This window comes from Dermacentor albipictus, chromosome 1 (assembly GCF_038994185.2).
Source record: "Dermacentor albipictus isolate Rhodes 1998 colony chromosome 1, USDA_Dalb.pri_finalv2, whole genome shotgun sequence".
Classification (NCBI taxonomy): domain Eukaryota; kingdom Metazoa; phylum Arthropoda; class Arachnida; order Ixodida; family Ixodidae; genus Dermacentor; species Dermacentor albipictus.
The window spans coordinates 62,749,317-62,758,922 of NC_091821.1; the positions used below are offsets into that span (position 1 = coordinate 62,749,317).

General features: G+C 50.3%; 1 long non-coding RNA gene across 1 annotated transcript; it reads right to left on the bottom strand.

Moving 5' to 3' along the window:
* Nucleotides 1-6,023: 6,023 nt before the first annotated feature.
* On the bottom strand, nucleotides 6,024-7,500 carry LOC139055126 (uncharacterized). Its single transcript, XR_011511647.1, has 2 exons — nucleotides 7,394-7,500; nucleotides 6,024-7,329 (listed from the first exon to the last, which is right to left on the bottom strand). It is a non-coding gene; the product is annotated as an uncharacterized lncRNA (long non-coding RNA).
* Between the last annotated feature and the right edge of the window lie 2,106 nt (nucleotides 7,501-9,606).

A 9,606-nucleotide genomic window follows, 5' to 3' on the forward strand; every position in this document is an offset into this window, starting at 1 on the left:
ACGCTGAGGAAGCACCAAGGAAGCCTTCACCGAGGGCCCCTCAGTAAGGAAGCTTTCAGAGTGACATAAGGTAGCCTCACCGCAATGAAGGCTTCCTTAGTCGGGTAAGGAAGATTTCATTGTTTGGCTGAGGAAGTACCAAGGAAGCCTTCACCGAGGGCGCCTCAGTAAGGAAGCTTTCAGAGTGACATAAGGCAGCCTCACTGCAATGAAGGCTTCCTTACTGAGGTAAGGAAGATTTCATTGTCTGGCCCGTATTCTTTTTGCGGGAGAAGGCTTTCGTGACAGTAACAGTAAAACATCCAGCGAGGTTCCTATCCAGATGATTGACGAAATCGTGCACTGAGAACGTGTCGACTAGCGTGTGATGAAAGTTGAATTATGATCATTGTAAGCTTGTGTTGCGTCTAGCACGAGCGAGTAGTGTTAGCATGACATTAGTGTGGAAATGGCCAGCTCGGTCTGCGATTTGTTCTTGTGGATCTCCACACTGAACGTCGCAGTCGTCACGATGAGAGCACTCCTGTGACATTATTAGCTCAATGGGCTGGGAAGGCTCGAGTGGTAGCTCACCTTGAGGGGTATTGGGTAACAATTATTAATATACGTACTTTGCGGTGATGAACAATATGCAGGAACATCACTGGCACGTGTTGTCTAACTATTCGTAAACAAGCCCCCAATTTTCAATTGGCCCACCCCAAACATTAAGTAGGCCTACCCCCAAATTTCAATTTGGCACACCCTCAAATGTAAACTGGCCCACCCTCAAATTCAATGTCGGCCACGCCCAATTTTCTTTTCGCCCAGCCTTAAACATCAAGTTGGCCCAATCCCAAATTTCAATTGGGCCACCCCTAATTTTCAAGTTGGTCCACGCACGTATTTTCGTAAATCGTCCTCCAAATTTCGAGTCGACGACGTACCCCAAAATTTAGGTTAGCCCACCCCCATATCGCCCCCAAATTCAGATTGGCCGACCCCGAGATTGCCCTCACATTTGGGTAGGACCAACGCCATATCACCCCCAAATGCAGATTGGCCCGCCTCCACAACACCACCAAAACTAGGTTGGCCAACTCCAATACCACCTGCAAATCGAGGTTGGCCCACCCCGATATCCGCCCCAAACTAACGCTGGCCCACCCCTCGATCACCTCAAATTTAGGATGGCCCACCGCAAATCACTCACCAATTAAGGTTAGTCCACCCATATATCACCCCCCCCCCCAATTCAGCTTGGCCCAGCCGCACATCATGCACCCCCATGATTAGGTTAGCCCGTCCCCAAATTTAGGTTGGGCTACCCCCATATCATCCCCAAATCTAGGTTGGCCCACCCCCATATCAGCCCCAAACTTAGCCTAGCCCACCCCTCTATCACCTCAAATTTAGGATGGCCCACCGCAAATCACTCCCACATTTAGGTTAGCCCATCCCCATATCACCCCCATGGTTAGAGTGGCCCACCCCCCATATTCCCCCAAACTTAGGCTTACCCACCCCAATATCACCTCAAAGCCAACCCAAGGCGCCGGCCTACAGTGCCTTCATCGCCGCCGAATACCTGGTTAAAGCAGGGGTGCCAACGATTCCTCAGCCCCCATACAGCCCGGACTTGGCTCCCCTCGACTTTTTTGTTTCCACGCCTCAAAACACCCCTGAAAGTCGAGCATTTTTGGACAGTGGACGGGATCAAACAGCTTGCACCGCAGCATTAAAGGTAATTCCGGAGGAAGATTACCGCAACGCATTCGAGAGCTGGAAGTCTCGCTGGAGCCGATGTATCGACGCAAAAGGAGAGTATTCAGAGGTTATTTGAAGTGCCCAACAACTTTGCAATTGATATGTTTGCGATTCAAGCAATAATTAAAATTTTCACTAACTAAAAGTAATTAATAAAGTAATACTTCGTGATGGAAAAAATACTGTCCGTAAGTACATACGACTACGGTTACTATGCAGTCGGTACGATTTCTCTAGAGCTCTTGGGTATTTCTACAGTGAACTAGAATATATGTATTCTAGTTCACTGTAGGTATTTCTAAACATAGAGTGTAGGAAACTCTATGTTTCTAAAATCTTGGTCCAAGTTAGCTGGGACCATAGAGTTTCCTACAAAAATTAGCCTGCATATACACTCTAAAGGCCCGTTTATAGTCCGACGTTATCGGCGCGCGGGCGAGCGTCGTTCGCGGTCAGTCACGCTACGTCGGTTGCGCTGCGCCAGCCGAGATGCGCGCCGTAGGCTGCTACCTTCGGAGCATGCGCAGAAGGTTCGCCAAGTCGCGCGCCGTCCGCAAAAGCCGTCTGCGGAGTTGTGTTGGCGCCTTTTTCTTCGCGCGCAATGCATTGTGTTGCCAGAGTTCCGCCGACTTCGACGCGCGAATGGCTCAGGAGCCATATCGGCGCCGGGCCCGTCGGGGCGCGTCGGAAGCCGCCGGTTGCGTTGGCTGCGCCGGTGCGCCCGACTATAGAGGGGTCGTTTGCGCCGACGTGACGTAGCGTGCGCGTGCGCGCGCGCGTACGTTACGTCGGACTATAAAGGCCAAGATATAGTCCGGCGTTCTCGGCGCGCCAGGCCGCGGCAGGCGAAGTCGGATACGCTGCGCTAGCGACGCCAGGGGTGCAAGAAATTTGCGTCCTCTAGAGTTCGGCGTGCGCGCCCAGCTCGAGGCTGGCGCCATCTGTGCGTCCAGGAGCGCAACTTCGCCGCGGCGAACAGCTGTTTACATGGCGCATGCGCATCGTTCGGGTAGCGCGCGCGCTTCTCGTTCCGCGCGCTGTTTGTGCGCTAAAATGAAAACTTTTGCGGGATGGCGTTAACTTGTCCTGACAGCCAGAAAAAAAAACATAAGATTTTACGTGCGAAAACCACTTTCTTTCTGACCTGGGCTTCTTTAACGTGTACCTAAATCTAAGCACACGGGTGTTTTTCGCATTTCGCCCAAATCGAAATGCGGCCGCCGTGCCTGACAGCCAGAACATCGCACTCATATTGCTAGTACTTCGGCTACGTCAAAAACGGAAGCGCACCATGTATGTACATGCGAAAGCTATTCGACAAGCGCCCTCAACTCGGCGACTACCACCAGCTAGTACAGGAGCTGCGAAATGCAGCTTACCTGTGGCGAGACCACACTGCTTTCGTATAGCTTCCCACGCGTTGTTCTTGCGCTCTGTGTCGCGGTGGTCCATGCGTTTCACATCGTATACACATGGAAGGTTGCAAATCGCATTAAGCAGGCGTCCTCACTCGCGCTGTCATCACACACAGATGTTGAAAAAACCACAGGCGCACTGTCAGTACGCGCACCGCAGGCCGCCATTCTGCCTTCTGCTCGCTGCCGCTGCAGCGCGCAGTGCATTCTGGTCTAGCGGCAGCCGCGTGAAATAGAACACGCTCTATGTCCGCGCCGGCGGCGTTCTGCTCGCCAAGCGCGCCTAATAAGCACGCCGGCTACGCCGGGACGCCGGACTGTAGAGTGCGCGCTTTTCACCGACGTCGCTTAACCGCGACGCGCGTGGCCGCGCGCGCGCGTTACGCCGGACTATAAAGGCCAAGATATTGGCCTCGAGCTCCACCACTGGAAAAGCTGGCGCCACCGTCGGCGTGACGTGCTAGGAGGGATCACGTGGACATAGCGGCCGCGTCGGCTGCTTCGGGCGCGCCGAAGCGAGCTGAAAACGAGTTTAAATTCCCTCGTACGCTGCGGTTTTCATTTAATGGCGAAATTTTCCCGCTTCGAGTGTCTCCTTTACAACGCTCGAAAGCACTACAATAGGTAGTGGCTGCCTTTGAAGGCGCGCAACATGGCAGGCTACTGCTCGGTGCCGCAGGGCCGGACGCACGTAACGGAGGCCGGTGTCGGCCTTATTCACACGTAGCCGCAGGACAAGAAGCTGTGTGAAGCTTGGCTCGCGAAACGTAAGACCGGCAGTCATCGGCTACAACTCGGGTATGCAGCAAGCACAGACGCGAGGAAGATTTCTGCTACGGCGCCCGGTCTGCGATGTTCTGGAAACGCGCACTGAGACGCTCGCCTGAGTCCGCTGCCCGACTAATGTCATGACGGTTTGATCTATGAACTTGTCGATACTATAGATACTGGCAAGTTCAGTGGAGTGGAAAGGCAGCGGTAAGAAGCACATTTAAAGAAAGCGTGGCATATGGTCATGTTTGTGTTATGAATTAATGCACTGGATTAGAAAAAAGGAGCAGCGGGAAATTGCACGCTGAGAACGCCGATAAACATACAGTGCGACGCAACTCGAGAAATAGTATTGAAAGGTCAAAGAACTTAGAAGAAAAAAAAAAAAGATTGTATCGTCGCGACGGCACATCACAGTCCCCGTAGGCGTCGAAGTCTCTACAGTGAAATTATTTTTGAACAGCTCTGATAGCGCCCACGCAACAATGGTTGCCTGCATACTGTCAAATGCTCATATTCTGCGGCCTAAAGCTCATGGCACGGTGCGAAAACGCGCGCGCGGAGAAAGCGAACCAGCGCATGGACAAGTATGCAGGCGCGCAGTCGGTCGCTGCGAATCTGCGCGATCGCTGCATTGAGGCTTCATTCTATTACGCTCCATTTAGTTATACAAACACTATAACAACATATTTCACATAGTTTTCTCTCAGCGTTTACCTACCTTTCACGCAAGAAGCCGGTTCGGGAGACTCCATCGCGGCGACCGCGCGCAGTGGAATTCACTGTACGTATTCGGTAAAGAGATAGCGGCTGTAAACGATTGTGTGCTTTCAGCTTGCCCAAGATTATTATTTAGACAGTAAGAAACTTCTCTTGTGTCGAAAGTACTTACAGAAATGTCCGGGAGAGCTCGCGCGTGGTGTTTTCAGTGAGCGCTTACAGCAAAACCTATGAGGAGCGCGCCACGTGATCCCTCATACTACGGCAGCGAGGCGCTTCCGATAGAGGGCGACTCCGTAACTCCTCGCCGCCAATAGTCCGGCGTTCTCGGCGCGCCAGGCCGCGGCAGGCGAAGTCGGATACGCTGCGCTAGCGACGCCAGGGGTGCAAGAAATTTGCTTCCTCTAGAGTTCGGCGTGCGCGCGCAGCTCGAGGCTGGCGCCATCTGTGCGTCCGGAAGCGCAACTTCACCGCCGCGGCGAACAGCTGTTTACATGGCGCATGCGCGTCTTGCATATACCCTCGCCGTTCGGGTATCGCGCGCGCTTCTCGTTCCGCGCGTTCTTTGTGCGCTAAAATGAAAACTTTTGCGGGATGGCGTTAACTTGTCCTGACAGCCAGAAAAAAAAAATGAGGTTTCACGTGCGAAAACCACTTTCTTTCTGACCTGAGGTTCTTTAACGTGTACCTAAATATAAGCACACGGGTGTTTTTCGCATTTCGCCCCCATCGAAATGCGGCCGCCGTGCCTGACAGCCAGAACATCGCACTCATATTGCTAGTACTTCGGCTACATCAAAAACGGAAGCGGACCATATGTACATGCGAAAGCTATTCGACAAGCACCCTCAACTCGGCGACTGCCACCAGCTAGTACAGGAGCTGCGAAATGCAGCTTACCTGTGGCGAGACCACACCCCAAGTAACCACGGATATCCGGGCGACGTCCGACGGACGTCCTTTCTGGATATTCGGGATGTCCGTGGGATATCCATGAATGTCCGACGTACGTCCGAGGGACGTCCCTGGGAAATCCAAAGGTAATTGCTTTGGCATCCGTAGTACGTCCGACGCGGACATCCAGCATGGACATTCAGGGGACGTTCAGGATATATATATATATATGTATATATAAATATATATATTCATATATATATATTTATTCATATATATGTGTGTGTGTGTGTGTGTGTGTGCGTGTGTGTGTGTGTGTGTGTGTGTCTTCCCGGGGATATTCCAGATATACACATGCCTTGAAGCGACAATAGTGGCCGGGACACATTCAAGCACCGGACCATTATATATATTACATTGGTCTAATGCTTGAATGCATTCTTGTTTTAAATAAACGAGAAATGAACTTACACCAACTTCCAAATACAATTAAACGTTTATTGTCACCTTATACATATACATAAAAAGACCAATAAGCAGATATATGCGTACTGTTCAAAGAACAAATAAATACACGGATAAAGAAGAAAACTTGCAATTTCAATAGCCCAACAACAAGGTAGAGAACAGCAGAACAAAAATACTTATTGCCCACCCTGCTTTGACATTTGAGTTTGCAGCATGGAATAAAAAGAAAGAGCAAAAACACATCAATTAGCATTATTAAGCAGCGAAAGCAACAGAAATGACATGAAGGAATTAATCTTGACTACATCACTTCACTAGCACTCTGCGACACGGGCACAAAAAATGACATTAACTGGCTAATGCCTTAAACTTGTCATTCGCGGGGTGCCACACGGACATGCTTAATGGTATTGCAGCTTAAATGTTATTCGCGACGTAGTGCGTTCTCGTAAGTCAACTTGCCGTCAAATGCGTACTCTCGTTCCCAATGTCTCCACATTCTGACGTGGCTAAACGAACTATTACTGAAGAACAATCAATATATTCTTCACTTTCTTTAAACAATAGCTCTTTCTCGTGGCGTAGTGCGTTCTTACAATTATTAAAACTCACTTGGCCATTGAATGCGTACTCTCGTTTACAATGTCCCCGCCGTGGCCGTAGTGACCATATTCTCACGATATTAAACAAACTCGTAGATAAAAACAACTAATATATTCTTCACTTTTTTAAAAGGAGCTTTTTATTTTCGTAGAGATCAGCAGGCGATCTTGCCGCTACTGACGGCTACAGCTCTGATCATGAGCGCATTAGCCAGGAGAAGCTGTTTGCCAGGAGAATCAAAGGGCGCCGATGATGAGTCCGCGGTAGCTAAAGCAAACGTAGACTCCGGGGTCCTGCTTACCAGAAAACCCGCATTGACTTGTGCGTACACCTCTCCTAAGGGATCCTGTTCCGTTCTCACAGCGAAGTGAACCATCCGAAGCGTCACGTAGAGTATATCCATCAGGGAAGCAAGGCACATTGTCCTTAGTGCGCGTAGTGTCACAACCACCGTCCTGAACTTCCGATGTCGCCTCGGTGCAGCGACCAGCATCACAAGGCGTGCAAATGTTTGCAGGGACAGCCCGAACGCACATGTTAATGCATGCGTGCGGGGTATGCGCGCCACTGCACAGTTCTAGAGTTGCGAATTCTCGAGCTGTTGACTGCTGGCTGCCGGTGCGAGATCCGAAGTCCTAGAATATCGTCTTTGTTTCCAGCGACGCTCTTTTTCGCGCGTGCGGCTTCTCCCGCAGTCTAGGCATCCTGGCACCTGTGAAGAAAACACATTTCAATACCCAAACGAATTAAAAAAGAAATCGATGTAGCTGTCATACCTTGGTAGCCGAGTAGGAGACTTCGGCAGGCACGGAAGGTGACAAACGCTGCTCCGCTGCCCTTAAAACGATCGCAGAATGAAAAATGGCGTGGCGACGATGGCTAGAGCTTGGATTGGATTGGATGACTGCAGCGTTCTGCTTTGCCAAGGTTGTAACACTTCCACGTGCGTCTACGCAAACATAAATAGGTTTTTAAAATATTCTATTACTACACAGTGAAATATTTACTTATTCTGGGAATATTTGGTATCTGATTTTCGAGTTTTTAGTTTCTGCTAAAGCTGTCGGCGCCAGAAAAACATAGCCTTTGAGATTACTGTCAATGCATGGCGGCTCTGACGCATTATAGCTTTCGTAATCGCTTTCAACGCACGCAGCCACCAAAAGCGTAGCCTTTGAGATTTGTTTTTGTTACCTATAATGATATTATTGTATGCACAATTGAACACTGCAGACAACTTCCTGTTTTAAGAAACCAGCCAAAAACAGGCGCACACAGGAAACATACGAGAAGACAGGAAAGAGGCTGGAAGAGTCCTGTCTTGTGTATGTTTCCTGTGTCCGTCTTTTTTTTTGCTGTTTTTTTTCTTAATACAATGCACCAACTAGCCCAACAACGTGTTTTACTTCCTGTTTCAATGATAAACCTGAACCTACATGTTCGGAGGTCAGGACCAAAACTCTATGATCAGGAACTTTTCATAATGAGGGATAACTTGAGTGCTTGGCTCTAGGTCGAATAAGTGGCTTCAAATGGGCGCTTATATATTCTGCTAGTCATCCACAAGCATTTTTTTTAAAGCAAACTACAAATTGTTTGTATGACCCACCGATAGAAAAAAAAAATCGTATTTTAATACTGCGATGTTAAAGTGGGCAGAATTGATATCAAGTTGGAAATATATTTATATTGCTTTGAAAAAAGAATGAACTGTGTCCGATAGAGAACAAAAATAAACAAATATAATATGAACAAACTAAAATTTCCGGCAATATATTTATGCTAGTTTATATATAACTCACTAGTGTATATCCTGGGCATGCCTATTTATGGACAGCCAGCGGACGTTCAAAATGGGATGTCCCATGGACATCCCGGTGGGATGTCCTTCGGACATCCAAACAGGATATGGACTTCTCCTGTACGTCCCACGGACGTCCGTGTTGGATATCCGGATGGATGGACGTTGGGACTTATGGTGGACGTCCCACGGATATCCGTGGTTACTTGGGACTGCTTTCGTATAGCTGCCCACGCGTTGTTCTTGCGCTCTGTGTCGCGGTAGTCCATGCGTTTCACAACGTATACACATGGAAGGTCAAATCGCTTCAAGCAGGCGTCCTCACTCGCGCTGTCATCCCACACGGATGTTGAAAAAAAACCACAGCCGCACTGTCAGTACGCGCACCGCAGGCTGCCATTTTGCCTTCTGCTCGCTGCCGCTGCAGCGCGCAGTGCATTCTGGTCTAGCGGCAGCCGCGTGAAATAGAACACGCTCTATGTCCGCGCCGGCGGCGTTGTGCTCGCCAAGCGCGCCTGGGCACGCCGGCTACGCCGTGACGTCGGACTGTAGAGTGCGCGCTTTTCACCGACGTCGCTTAACCGCGACGCGCGTGGCCGCGCGCGCGCGTTACGCCGGACTATAGGCCAAGATATAGTCCGGCGTTCTCGGCGCGCCAGGCCGCGACAGGCGAAGTCGGATACGCTGCGCTAGCGACGCCAGGGGTGCAAGAAATTTGCTTCCTCTAGAGTTCGGCGTGCGCGCGCAGCTCGAGGCTGGCGCCATCTGTGCGTCCGGGAGCGCAACTTCACCGCCGCGGCGAACAGCTGTTTACATGGCGCATGCGCGTCGTTCGGGTAGCGCGCGCGCTTCTCGTTCCGCGCGCTGTTTGTGCGCTAAAATGAAAACTTTTGCGGGATGCTGTTAACTTGTCCTGACAGCCAGAAAGAAAAACATAAGGTGTTACGTGCGAAAACCACTTTCTTTCTGACCTGGGCTTCTTTACCGTGTACCTAAATCTAAGCACACGGGTGTTTTTCGCATTTCGCCCCCATCGAAATGCGGCCGCCGCGCCTGACAGCCAGAACATCGCACTCATATTGCTAGTACTTCGGCTACGTCAAAAACGGAAGCGGACCATGTATGTACATGCGAAAGCTATTCGACAAGCGCCCTCAACTCGGCGACTACCACCAGCTAGTACAGGAG